Source organism: Panthera pardus, unplaced genomic scaffold, assembly GCF_024362965.1.
Source record: "Panthera pardus isolate Hobbes unplaced genomic scaffold, ASM2436296v1 HiC_scaffold_16, whole genome shotgun sequence".
NCBI lineage: Eukaryota > Metazoa > Chordata > Mammalia > Carnivora > Felidae > Panthera > Panthera pardus.
The window spans coordinates 108,981,722-108,995,419 of NW_026526721.1; the positions used below are offsets into that span (position 1 = coordinate 108,981,722).

The 13,698-nt window shown below is 36.3% G+C and overlaps 1 long non-coding RNA gene across 3 annotated transcripts in view; it reads right to left on the reverse strand.

Annotated features, from left to right (window-relative positions):
• The window catches only part of LOC109261488 (uncharacterized), a 353,953-nt gene that overhangs the window by 105,665 nt on the left and 234,590 nt on the right, over window positions 1-13,698 (reverse strand). The gene's annotated exons all lie outside the window — the stretch shown is intronic.

The following is a 13,698-nucleotide window of genomic DNA, read 5'->3' on the forward strand; positions in this document are numbered from 1 at the left end:
GGGAGCATCTCTGCCCTAAAACATTGAAAATCAGTGCCTTTAGGATTCAAACTGCATTTTAAATTTATTTCTTGATGTTATTATAAGAGTAATATGCTCATAAAAATAAAAACAAATATAGAACGTAAAACTCTTCTCCTGCATCCTCCCCCAGTCAGAACAGTTTGATATGTAGTCTTTTCCAGAATTACCCTATGTGTATGTAACCATGTATATGCCATACATACATCTATCTGTGTACTCATCTGAGATTTGTAAATTGAGTTATAGTTTACATAAAATAAACTGCACACATTTTAGATGTACAATTTAATGAGTTTTATATATATATACTCCTGAGTAACCATTACCCCAGTGGAGATATAGGACCTATCCATCATGCCAGAAAGCTCCCCTATGTTCCTTTCTAGCCAATTTCCATAGTTCGAGAGGTAACTCTTACTTAGATTTCAAATATCACAGATTAGTTTTGCCTTTTTTTATACATTGTATGCCTTTAAGCTTTCATTTGCTCAATGCAATGCTTTTGGGTTTCCATCTTGATGCAACATATATCAGTAAACTACTGATAGTCCTTTTTTTTTTTTTTTTGGACGAGTAGTATTCTATTTTGTATGAATCCACAGTTTTTTAAAGATCTTCCTATTAATGGAGATGTACACATATATAATTTTCTATACACAAAAAGGGTTGCACTATGCAACAATTTCCATGAATTTCTTTTCATTTTTCCATTCAGAATTATGGAAATGCTGGACATGCTTCCCTAAATGTCCCTGTGACTTAACTGATTCTTTACCAAGACTTCAGTCTTCCTTCATACAGATATACGATGTGATATATATTATATACTTGATCCCCTATCTATAATTATAATTATAATATAATTATAATAATTATAATTATAATATAATTTTAATAGAGTTTTATAAATTAAAGTTATCCTTGCAAACAGTTGCAAAAGTTTCCATGGTGAAGATGTGTGTCTAAGACACACTACAGAATATCTAAATCAAAATCAAAATTCTTGGGGTGCCTGGGTGGCTCAGTCAGTTAAGCATCTGACTTCAACTCAGGTCATGATCTTGCAATTTGTGAGTTCGAGCCCCATGTTGGACTCTATGTTGAGAGCTCAAAGCCTGGAGACTGCTTCGGATTCTGTGTCTCCCTCTCTCTCTGTCCCCCACCCCTGCTCATGCTCTGTCTCTCTGTCTCTCAAAAATAAATAAACATTTAAAAAAATCAAAATTCTCTCACTTTGCAACCCCATTACCAAGATAGGACCACATTTGACATTTTTTGTTTTGTTTTGTTTTCTTAAATAACAAACTAGTAGTTGTGAGACCCTTACTGTAAATAAGAATACAGATTTCAGTGCTGGTTTTATCAGCTTTAGAAATATCTCTTGGTTCTCCGATATGAAAGATGAGGATTTTAGTATTTTTGTACTACTCTCACCTCTTTTACCTGTCTCTACCTCCACATTTATATTTTGGTTATGTTGTTATTTTTACATTATATTTGCATTCTGTTCTACAACAATAATTAGTTCTATTCAGTCTGTCTAGAATTTGGCTCTTTAAATGTAAACATATATAATAGTGTTTCAAATCTATCACGATATAAATGTTTTCACTCAAGAACTAAGTTGTATAAATAGGACAAAAAAAGAAATAAAAAGTAATATTATATCAATAAATCCCTATTGTTCAAAGGTGAATATTTCATGGGTTGGAGAGTGGAGTAATCCATTGTTTCTACTTTAATCAGGTTGTTAGTATCTTATACTTTATAATCAACTAGAATTGGTATTTTTATTTGTTTGTTTGTTTGTTTTTGGTATCCCTGTTTCATTTTGTGGAAATGTCTCCATACAGATTATTTTTTCTTGCATAATTATTAACTTTGAGTCTTTGCATTTTCAAAATATTAATTTGCCACATATTTGAGAGTTGGGAGGGAAGTGCTGAGAGCCAGAGGTCTGATGTCCTCCATCTAGTTCTCTGTCCTTCACAGAGAATCTTCATTTTTCTCTTTGAATGCTTTCAGGGTTTTTTTCCCCTTTATTCACGGTGTTTTAAAATTTCTAGCACCTACCTATGTTGGGGCTTCATTCATTTGTCCTGTCTGCCACTTGGTGGACTATTTTTACCTCCCTCTACTTTCTTTTTCTTTATTTAAAATATTATTTCTTCTTCATTTTCTTTGCAACCAGCCTTTGCATCTCCTTAAAACAGATGGTAGAGCATATAAATTGATTTCCTTATGTGTGTTAATGTTACCTTTTCAGTCTCTGTTTTGGGTCTACATTCTGAACAACTTTTCCTATTTATCTTCCAGATCCAGTATAAGGCTCTGTCCATTGTTTTATTCAAATCACTGACTCTCTTTTTTAATTTCAGCAATATTTTAAATTTCAATATAGTTGTTACATGGTTATGCTTTTTTATAAAGATATGTTATAATATTTAAAAAGTTATATGGGACTTACTATGTTTCAGGCATATTTTAAACATTCTGTATGTAACAACTCACTTATCCTCACCCTCACCATAACATTGATTCTTAATTCTATTCCTAACCCCATTTCGAAACACAAAGTTAAAATGTCTTGTCCAAGAACACGGGTGACTTCAGTGACCATGCTTCTAACTACTGTGCTGAACTTCCTTTCGGTTTATTGTTGTAATATCTTCACAAATATTTCTTAAAATACTAATCCAATGATTTAGTAGGGATTTGTTGTTGCTGTTGCTATTCTAATTACCTTTTTTTCCTTTAAGACTAAAACTCTTATGTTTATATTAGCTTAATCAGTTAATTCAGTTGAATGCATTAATGTAAATATGCCAGTGAATATTGATCCTAAAATAAAGTACAGAATTCCCTACCATAACCTGTGGGGTCCTGCAAGGCTGGCCCATATTGCTCTCCAATCTTATCTCCTTTCCCTTTATGCTTGTGAAGCTTCAGTCCTAGTGGCCTTCATTTTTCCCATTAACTCTTCTAAACACTTGCCCTCTATATAGAGGTTGTTCTCTCTGCCTGGAATCCTCTTTCCCCAGTTCTTCGTTTGGCTAGCTTTTTATCATTCAAGTTTTCCTGCTCAAATGTCCTCTCTTCAGAAAAAATCACCCCAACCTTCCAAACCAAAGTGGACTCCATCTTGACATCCTCTTTCATTGATAAAAAGTAACACAATCCATAAAAAACATGCTATTTTCTTAGTTTACCTGTTTATTTTTTAAACCCTATCTAGAAAATTAGGGCAGAGACTTTCAGTACATCCCACACACCTAGCACTATGCCTGGAGCACAGCAGGCAGTCTTGACTTGACTTGAACTTAAGTTGAACTGAATAAGCATCACTGCTCAAATAACTAGTGTTCCTACCCAAGTAATTGAAACATAACAACCAATCCTCACATCTATTTGAATACGTAAGGAGAAGAACAAATGCAGGAGAATGATGGCAAAAGCATTTTTACCATTTTATATTAAAAAACTCACAATGATAAGATCTCTTACCTATAAAATCAAGCAATATATTTTAAATGAAAATACCTTACTTCAGCTGAATATTCATTGAGAATAAACTCTGTTTTTCTTTCCATTTTCTTTAGGTACAGTTGTGTTTTAATTAAGGACAATATCTTACACTAGCAGCCTTTGGGATATATTCCATTGATCAAAGGTGAGAAACAAATAGGTGACATTTATAAGGACTCCAAGGCACATATGTATTTCATATGAAAGAAGACCAATTTAAAGTCTCACAGTGTGGTGTTACTAATGGTCCTCAGCTGGGCAACCTTCTGAAAAGTTCAATTTTGATTAAAATGCAATTACTTTTCTGTAAGTAATGGAGAAAGGATCGACTCAGAGAATAGAGGAAAGGAAACATCAGGGAGGGAGGGGAAAGAGCAGCTACTAAGTGACATGTAGAAATTGGAAATACAAATCTTGAGAAAATTCTTCAGTTAATATACAAAAATATTGCAAAAATGCTGTCTTCAAGGCCATAGTTTGAAGGCATGGCTATTTTAAAGGGCAATTTTGTTAAGGCTAATAAGCCAAATAATTTCATATCTAATATAGCCAATGAACTTCATATATTCTAAAATAGCTTCATAATATTATGGCAATTCCTTTGGTAACTACTCCCAGGCATCTAACAATTAAATAAAAAAGACTCCAAACCTTCTCTTTTACATAGTCACTAATCAGTTCATGAGATAATCTTTTGTTTTTCCAAATTTCTAAAATCTAATTTCTCATCATAATGAATGACTTCAAGAATAGAGCTAATGTCATTTTTTAAAAAATATTGGCCAGACAGTCTCTTTTTAAAGGTTATTAGAAAGCCAACTTCAACCAAAGTAGTCAGGCAAGAATTCTCTCCCCTCACTCTGATGAAGGTAGATTTATTTCTGAGACATACTGAATAGGAGAGGATGTGGATTTGGGCATACCACATCTGGCAGAGGGTGAGGGTGAGGAGCCACACTGAGAATAGGGGGACTAACTGAGTAGTTGCAAACTGAGTAGTTGCAGGCTGAGTAGTAAGTCCTTCCTCCATCCCCTCCAGTTCCCTTGCCTGGATTAAAGAATATAGATAGCTAAGCCTACTACCAATACATACACACGCACACTCACACACACACATGTGCATGTGCACATGCACACATGGCAGATCACTAGAAGATTAATCTCTAGAGAAACTTCATGGGTCCAGACAAAAGACCTACATATTTGGGGGTGCCTGGGTGGCTCAGTCGGTTGAGCGCCCAACTTTTGGTTTCAGCTCAGGTCATGATCTCATGTTATGTGAGTTCAGGCCCCATATTGGGCTCTGTGCAGCTCAGAGCCTGCTTGGGATTCTCTCTCTCTCTCCCTCTCACTCTCTCTCTGCCCCTCCCCTCGTTTACACACACTCTCTCTGTCTCTCTCTCTCTAGATAAATGAATAAAATTTTTAAAAAAACTAAAAAAAAGACCTACATATTTGTATACTATCCAAAGAGAACAAAGTCCAAAAGAGAAACTCAAGAGGAGAGCAACACTTTAGGAACTGACAGAAAAAAATAAAATTTAAGACAAAAAAAGAAGGAAGGGAGGGAGAGGGGGGAGGGAGAGAAAGAGAGAGAGAGAGAGAGAGGAAAGAAAGATGGGTGGAAAGCAAGAAGGAAAGAAAATAGGAAAGAAGGATGGAAGGAAGGAAGGAAGGAAGGAAGGAAGGAAGGAAGGAAGGAGGGAGGAAGCCTGTGAGGCAGTAAAAACACCAGAAAAGTAAGCCGTAAGTGCTTACACAAGCCAAGTGTAAGGTGCTGCATAAGCCAAGTAAAGATGACACTGTCCAGTATCAAATGTTGAGTAGAGGTTAAACCAAATGAGAAGGGAAGCATGCCCATGGAATATCACCACTCTTTTGTGTGTGTGTGTGTGTGTGTGTGTGTGTGTGTTGTTTTGTTTTGTTATTGTTGTTGTTTTGTAATATTTTCAAGAGCATTTTCATTAGAGTACTATGAAGGGAAGTCAGATTGTGGATGGAGGACTGAATGAGAAATGAGAATAATGATAAGTAATGTAGGCAGTGCTTTCAATATGTTTAGCTATAAAAGAGAGGAGAGACTTGGAGGAGGGGCTAGAGGGGTTGGAAGGGATGAAGTGTTGGAATGAATGAATGATTGTTTGTTTGTATTTGCAATGTTGTTTTTAAGGAAGAGGCTTATAGCCACTAAGTCCTCATTGAAAAAAGCAAGGGGCAAAGAAATTGAAAAAGAAAAGAGACTGGGTAAGTAATGAAGTTAGGTTATGGAAAGAGACAGAACAAGAGGCCAGGTGGAAAGAAGAATCCATGCAAGAGGAGGAATTCTCTTCTAATTTCACAGGAGGGGAAGAGAAATGGGAGACTTGCAGTCACAAGTAAGTTTGTAGAACTTGGTAGCAAAAAGGTAAAAGGGATTCTTTCTCAAATTCTGGGGAAGTAAGTGATAAGGTTACACACTGAGAACCAGGAACAGTAAGGAAGAGATTTTAGAGTTGTTGAGATGGAGAAGAAAAGCATGAATTGACAGAGAACTAGCAAAATTGCCAATGTTTGAGTTGAGATTGGAGGCTGGATGTATTGTGTCCTGAATAAGTTTCATGGTCTGACATTTACACAAAGTATCACGAAAAATTAGCAGGTTGGTGAATGTTTCACGAGACAGGTACAATGGGAGGAGAATGAAGTAAAGGGTTTGAGATGTTCATAAGATTGGTAGAAATAATGAACCATTGACCCTAGCTTCATAGGGAAAAATATGAATGCAGGGTAGAGCTGATAGGGAAATATTAACAGCCCAGTATATCAGTGGTCAAAATGAGATAGAAGAATTGGCATATTGAGAGTAAACTGAACAGACAATAAGAAACTTAGGAAATGGCACCTCCATACACCTAGAAATAATCCTTGATGCTACCCCTATTACCATATCTAGTTCATAAGCTGTTCTCATTAGCTCCACCACAACTAAAGTATTTCCTGAGTCTATCCATTTTTCACCCATCCTCTGCTGACATCTTTGTTTAATGCACAATTAGACCACTGGGACATCCTTCTAACCCCCAGCTCCCAGTTTCTCTCCCTGATCTTTTCATAATGCTGTCTCTCCATAATAGCCAGAGTGACCTGCTCCAAGTTCAGTACTTTCTTAAGTGCTTCCAATCACACTTATGCATGAATGTATAAACAGAGAGATTTATAGGATGGATGTATTAGTGTCTGTTGTTTTTACTTGCTGTGCATCTATCTATTCCCCCCAATTTTGCTTTGGGAAATAACCTAGTCTTTCCTTCATAAAGTCTCATGTAAATGAGACTCAATTAAAAATGTCAGCCAGGGAGTCCCATCCACTCCTGGCATGTGGCTCAGTCAAGCTCATCATTCTTCTTCAGGGAATTTCAATCTTGACCAGAATGATGTTGAATGAGGAAAACTATTGGAGCTGGTTCATGTTAATGGTTACACACTAAGATTTTCCCTTAATTCCTACATACCTAAATACCTGGGGCAACCTGTTTTCTTTGCTTTTTGAGAGATGGTTCTTCAAATTTTCCTTCCCTATTGTGAGTTACATCATAGGTTTCTAATAAATCCTTTTTTTAAGCATAAGTTGAGAAGAGTCCTTTTGTCTTTCTCTGCAACCAGAGAATGCTTACTAAAAACCTAGAAGTGTAACACAATTAGAAGAAAACATATTTATTTTAATAATTATAGAGTATGCTAGGTGCAAAACAAAATATCAGAAATTCTGAACAAAAAAATATATAAATTCTTTCAGAACTAGTTCTTGTCTTCAAGCAACTTAAAGGGAGATAAGGAAAATTATCAAATAACTTTATTTCAAGATAAAATGAGATTAGTGGCAAAAGAAATATAGGTGAAATGCTGAGGGAAATTGTGGAAAGGGATTCCTCCAGTTGGGGCAATTGTGGCAAAACCACATATTGAGAGTGCCATTAGGAAAGGCATTCAGGATCAGCATAGCAATGCAGAGAGATGGGAAAGCATCAAGTATGTGTGGTGGTCAGTATGTAGATCAATTTGCTACAGCACAGGGTTCATGAAGGAGAATAATGAGTAGTGCATTAGAACTGAAAAGCCAGGCTAGGAGAAGTCTGGGTTGGAGTTTGAAGGCAATAAGGAGCCAAACACTTTCGTGCAGAGTTGTTTAGAAAAGCAAGGTGTGCAAAGTCATGTGTGATGTACTGAAGCAAGTTAAAGAACAAATTAAAGACACAACTTTCAAGGTATTGTGATGGTTCAATTAAGGTATTATTAGTACTAGAACAAAGAAAATTTCAAATACTTTCTATTTAACTGATGACTGAAAGGTAAGAATCAAAAAAAGGCAGTGAGGTCTTGAACTGAATAAAATGCTGAACTTGATAAAAAATATTCCACAGCTCTGTACTTCAAGCTCTCGTTTCTCTGTCTTCCCTCTCCCAAGTTTCAGTTGTCCATCTTTAGCTGCCCATGCGTTTTCACTTGGATAGGCCAGTGTTATCATAAACTAACATACCTAAAAACAAATGTCTCCTTTGATCCTCTACCCCATGAATCATCTTCCCCCCCCCCTTTTTTTTTACCAAACTTAGAAACAGCTCTGCCTCTTCCTGTCCTTCAACTCCCATTCATCTCTGCATCACAGCAGTTAGGAAAGACCCTTATTCATTCATGCCTGGTTCACTGCAGCCTCTTCCTGATAAATCACACTGTTCCCATTTCTCCCCACTACACAGCAAGACATCAATAAACTCTGCCTAATCTAAAGTTGATAAATTAACCTGACAAGCACAATGCAGCTTTCATTGCCATATGGACATGCTGAAAACACCTAAAAAATATTACTTCCATGCTCAAAAATTATAATGAATCCTACTTGCTCCAAGTAGGTGGTGGGTGAGAATTACTTTTCCTATTCTTTTGGATTTCTAAGGTCCACTAGGTCATGTGTGTGTGCATATTTGTGTAAATGAGGGAGTGTGACTGTGCACACACTAATAGAGCCAAAGGAGATAAGAGATAGAAACCTGGATTCCCCAGGAGGGGGAAGGAAGGCCATATTACTCAAGTAGACATCACCTTTTATCTTCCAACTGTGAGGGCTATGATATGGAAAGAAGGAAAGTGAAAAGGCAGCTGCTCTACTTGTGTCTACTAGGGGGAGCTCCGGCAGGTTAAAAACCTCTGCTTATCTGTTCATGTATTCAGCTGTTTCATCTTCAGAGGTTTCTATTGATTCAACCTATCTACATAATGTCCAGCTTTAATCCACATTATTCCAAAAGGACAAACCCTGTGTATCAACAGATGTTTACAAAAAATACTGGCTCGACCGGGTAACTGCAGGCACTGACACCTGGAAATCATCAAAACACTGGAAAAGAACTAGATTCATTCATGTAGAAAAGAAATAGCCAAAGGTAGTTTAGTATGATTTTAGTATATACTTAGTGCTCACTTAGAGATTGATAACCTAAGAACAAGAAGAAATAACCTCAATGTCTCCAGTTTCAGTTAAATACTCATTGAAAAAAATATTTTTAAAATGTTGTGTAGGGCGCTTGGGTGGATCAGTTGGTTAAGCATTAGAATTCGGCTCAGGTCATGATCTCATGGCTTGTGAGTTCGAGCCCTGCATTGGGCTCTGTACCCTGCACTGGGCTCAGAGCCTGGATCTTCAGATTCTGTGTCTCCCTCTATCTCTGTCCCTCCCCTGCTCATTCTCACTCGCTCGCTCGCTCTCTCTCTCTCTCTCAAAACTAAGCATTAAAATTAAAAAAAATAAGTAAAATTAAAATGTGTAGTCATCTTTTATGTCTTTAAGGGAACAAAGGCTTTGTTTGATAGTAGGGCTGAGGTGCCGTCCTGTATGAAATCAGGCTGAGAGACAGGATGGGAAGAGAATGACAGACTTGTTAACTCAAAGCCCAGCACCCTGACATCTTATTGCAATTCTCTGTACTCAGGCCAGGGTTAAAATGAAATAGCAATGTTCCCAAGAGTAATAAGTTCAGAATGAGCAGATTTGTGGATATTTCATACTGGTACTGAGTGCAATGGGTACAGGAGAATAGGATGACAGATGTGTTTGTCATAAGATAAACAGTTCATCTGAATGAATGAATTTAATAAAGAGACTCTGAAGTATTCTCTCCCTCTCACTTTTAAGTATTCTCTTTTGATATTGCTAGTCCATTTAGAGATATATTTTTTACGAAGTCTTACAATAGATTCTGAATAAGCTCAGGTTACAGCCTATGGTTCATTACTCAAATGTCTCCATGTTGGCAGTTTCTGACTTCATCGTTATTAAAAATTTGGCATTGTTCCAAACATCTGGACTCTCTTATAGTAAAAATCAAAGCCACAATGGAAACTGTGACTAAAGCCACTTTAATATATATATATATATATATATATATATATATATATATATATAGCAAGTTTTTACTAGGGTATATGATTATTTTTCATTCTGCTCTTTGAGTCTTGTTCTTTTCTTATCTAATCTCCAAAACGTAATTCATTAGAACTACAACAATGGACTTCACTGTAATTGCATTTTCTCCTGAGCTAAAAGAAACAGCTCTCTGTGGCTGTAGTAAAGTTGATCTACAGAGCTTTCCCATGTAAATTTGTTTTGTGATAATGAAGCAGCTATATATCCATCCCTCTTTTAGTCAAAATTTCTTAAAGCTAATATTCACTTATTTATTCACTCAGCATGTATTTACTGAGTATCTACTAAATGCCAACATTGTTAATATTCAATGATTAGCATAAATTTGTCCCAGCCCTCAAAATAGCATGTAATATTGAAATCCTTGACTCAGTTATGAGCAAACAGGAAGGTTATTTTATTCTTTTGAATATGTATATTCATAAGAATTCATATATATCTGAATATATAGGAATATAAGACTGGCTTTAGCTACTGGTATCCTTTATATTGATTGCTAGAAACTCTCAAGTGGTAAGGTAAAGGATAAGTGCAGGAGACAGACTTTTGCATATCGCACAAAGGTATTACAATTGTTATGTAGATGAGGAATGACACTTGAGTAGCTGTAAAACCATATAAAAGAAAGGGGGAACAACTTGCCCCAGGAAGTAGTTTTTAAATTAGAAACAGAAGGATAAGTAAGTTTAAAAAGATGGAATGTGGTAAGTTTAAGAAGAAAATTTGAGGCAGCAGGTATAGTATTTACAAAAGTCCTATGGTAAAAGGGAATGCAGGATCTTCCAGTAACTGAAAGAAATTCACTTCAGCTAGGGACAGAATGAGAAAGAGTGAGGGAGCATTGGGAATCTAAGGCTGGGACTTTTGTTGCTTGCTCAACATTCTCTTCATATGACTCCAAAGTATGGAGTCATCTGACCAAAGGGGAAAGTTCTATAGTGCATTAGCTGAAGTTTGTTGAGTGAGTTCTACAAATGTGTCCCTATCTGACTGAAAACTGAGTAGGACCATATAAAGTGGTGAATGGTACATTGATGATCACCGTTCTCAAACTCTCCCCCTTTTCCCTGAGGCAAGGTTGGAGGAGCATGGAGTTTTAAGTTCCTAATGGAAACCAAAGTTAAAGCATGTCTCCAATCACCTGCTGCCCCTGTCATGCCACATCTTCCCACCCCCCTCACACACACTCATACACCAGGTCCTCCAGCATGGTGGAGTAAGAGGAGCAAGCCATACCCCAAGGTTCTTTGAGGTAAGCTGAGCCACCTACCAATAGGCCACAAGGGCAAGCAAGCCCCCAGGATGTCCGCACCACTGGCAGCAGACATCACAGCTCTAAGGTTACCAGTCCTTAGAGTCAGCTACTAGTATGTCTGTGAATGTATATGAATAACTTGGCCCTCTTTTTGACCATAACTGAGTAAAAAAAATGTACCTGCTACATATAATTGTGATTACAGAAATTACTGAAAATTATTTAATATCTCTCTTCCCTGCTGGAACACAAATCCCCCTAGAGGAGAGACCATCTTTCCTATTCATCACTGTAGGCCCAGTGGAGTGCCTTGCATGTAGTTATCACCCAAAACTGCTCTATTTTTGTTGATGACATAATGGTGTCATTTCCTTTGATGGGAGACAGTGAAGAAAGAGTATGTGTGGAGGGAAAGACCAGAAACCCAAAGCTCAGATGAGAAACCTAGGTCCTGGCTATCAAACAGGATCACTGAATTAAGGACTGTATTTTGAGACTTGGGACTGAATAAGATTGTAGAGGAAGTAAGGGCAAAGTGAGACAACAACAGACAAAAACGTAGAAATGATACTTTCAATCTAATACAATAAAAAAGAGAATAAAGAAATCTGGGGCAACCAAAAGAAGAGGCACTTTACTGGGGGTGTGTAGGACAGGTTAAAGTGATCCAGGAAAGGGAAAGTGTAAAGGGTGTTAGGAACAGAGCAAAGGCTATAAGCTAAAGCAAGGGATTGGGAGGATGAAAAGAGTGTGTGTGCTTGTGTGGCACAACATCTGAGAGGCCAAGTGCCAGGCAGAGAATGAGACAGGTAGCAGAACCTAGAGTGCTGAGCCATGTATGTGTTTTAGAAGGATCTCAAGTGAATTATCAGAATGTAATATGGAGGCTAACATACATAACATATGTAATATAACTTACAGCAAGGAAGAAGCTAGATGGTGATAGACTATGGAAATAAATGGAGGGTAGAGGGAGACCCAGGATCCAGAATCTTGAGTAGTTCCTATAATAACCCCCTTCAGTGACTTGGGCAAATATTTGTTGAAAGAATGAAGTAAGGAGGAATCAGTTAATCAATCCATGCATCAATGAATTAACACAATTTCAAGGAGGTTTCATAATTAGAAGAAAAAAGATAGAATTGTTATTTTAGAAATGAACCATTTAGATATCTTAAACAACAGGAAAAAAGTATTTTTAAATTGTCATACACGCAATGTAAATCATGTAAAAAAAGGTATTTTTCTTCATTTTTTTTAACCATAGAGCAAAGAAGTTAGGGAGCACTCTTGTGACTTTACAAAAGTAGATATTCAAAAGCTTGAAATAATATAGACCAAATTTTGTTTTTTCTTAGTAACTCTTTTATTTGCATTTGTGATTTTTTTTTATCTAATGGCTCTGAGATGATACTTGAGATGAGACTACTCAATTTCATATACAGTCAGATCTCTGAGATTATATTTACTTCACACTTCTAGTTATTATGCTCAATTTCTAAAAAGTATAGTTAACCATAACCTATGCTATCATAAATGCCTGTCATTATGATCTACAAGCAATCCCAAATTCAAGACATATCCCTTGAGTTTGACTGGCTTAGAACTCTTCGTGTATTGACTGGGTATTTTGTTCTCAGTGCGAATGGGCATTTTGCTCTCATTAAGGTATTTACCTTTATCTCCAATTTATAGTCAGAAAATTCATCCTGCTCTAAGGCCCAGAAAAAGTAAAAGTATAACACAAAGATATGTAGCTAGAGAATAAAAAAAAACAGGGCAAAAACTACTTAGTGTTGTGCTTGTTCTAGAACCAAAGCACTGCCATTGTGCTCACAACATTATAGTTTTGAATAAAATTAGATTAATTGAAAAATAAATACTTAATTAGCACCCCTTCAAAGCTGCTCAGAAATCTGCCCTGATTTCAGACATGAAAATGTTTGTACTTCATTAATATTGCATCACACAAATGAGCATTTATAGCTTTGAAGAGCTTAGCACTTCATAGATTTGCTCTTTTGAAAAATTTTAAACCTCCTTTAAAGTTATTTACTTAAGGCAGATGGCATTTTCTGCCCTTTCTTTTTGGTAAAAGATTATTTGATCCAAGGTAATGAGAAGTATCCCTCTGAGGTTTGAAGCCTCATTTTCCCCCCAGATAGAAGCATACATCAGAGGCACATTTCAAGACTTTAAATTGCTTGGTCAAATAGCTTGTGCATGGTAAATATTTGTTGGTTGGCTGGTTTATTGGATTTACTGATTAACTGAAATATAAATTGAATACATTTACAATTCTAGGTAAGATTAATAAAATGAAATATGGTTGTTAATCAAATAGAAATAAATTGGCAATGAGCAGCCATGGAATCCTGAGTTTTACAACTTTCACTTTAAGAAAGTGAAAAAATTTTAAAGTTTTTATTTAAAT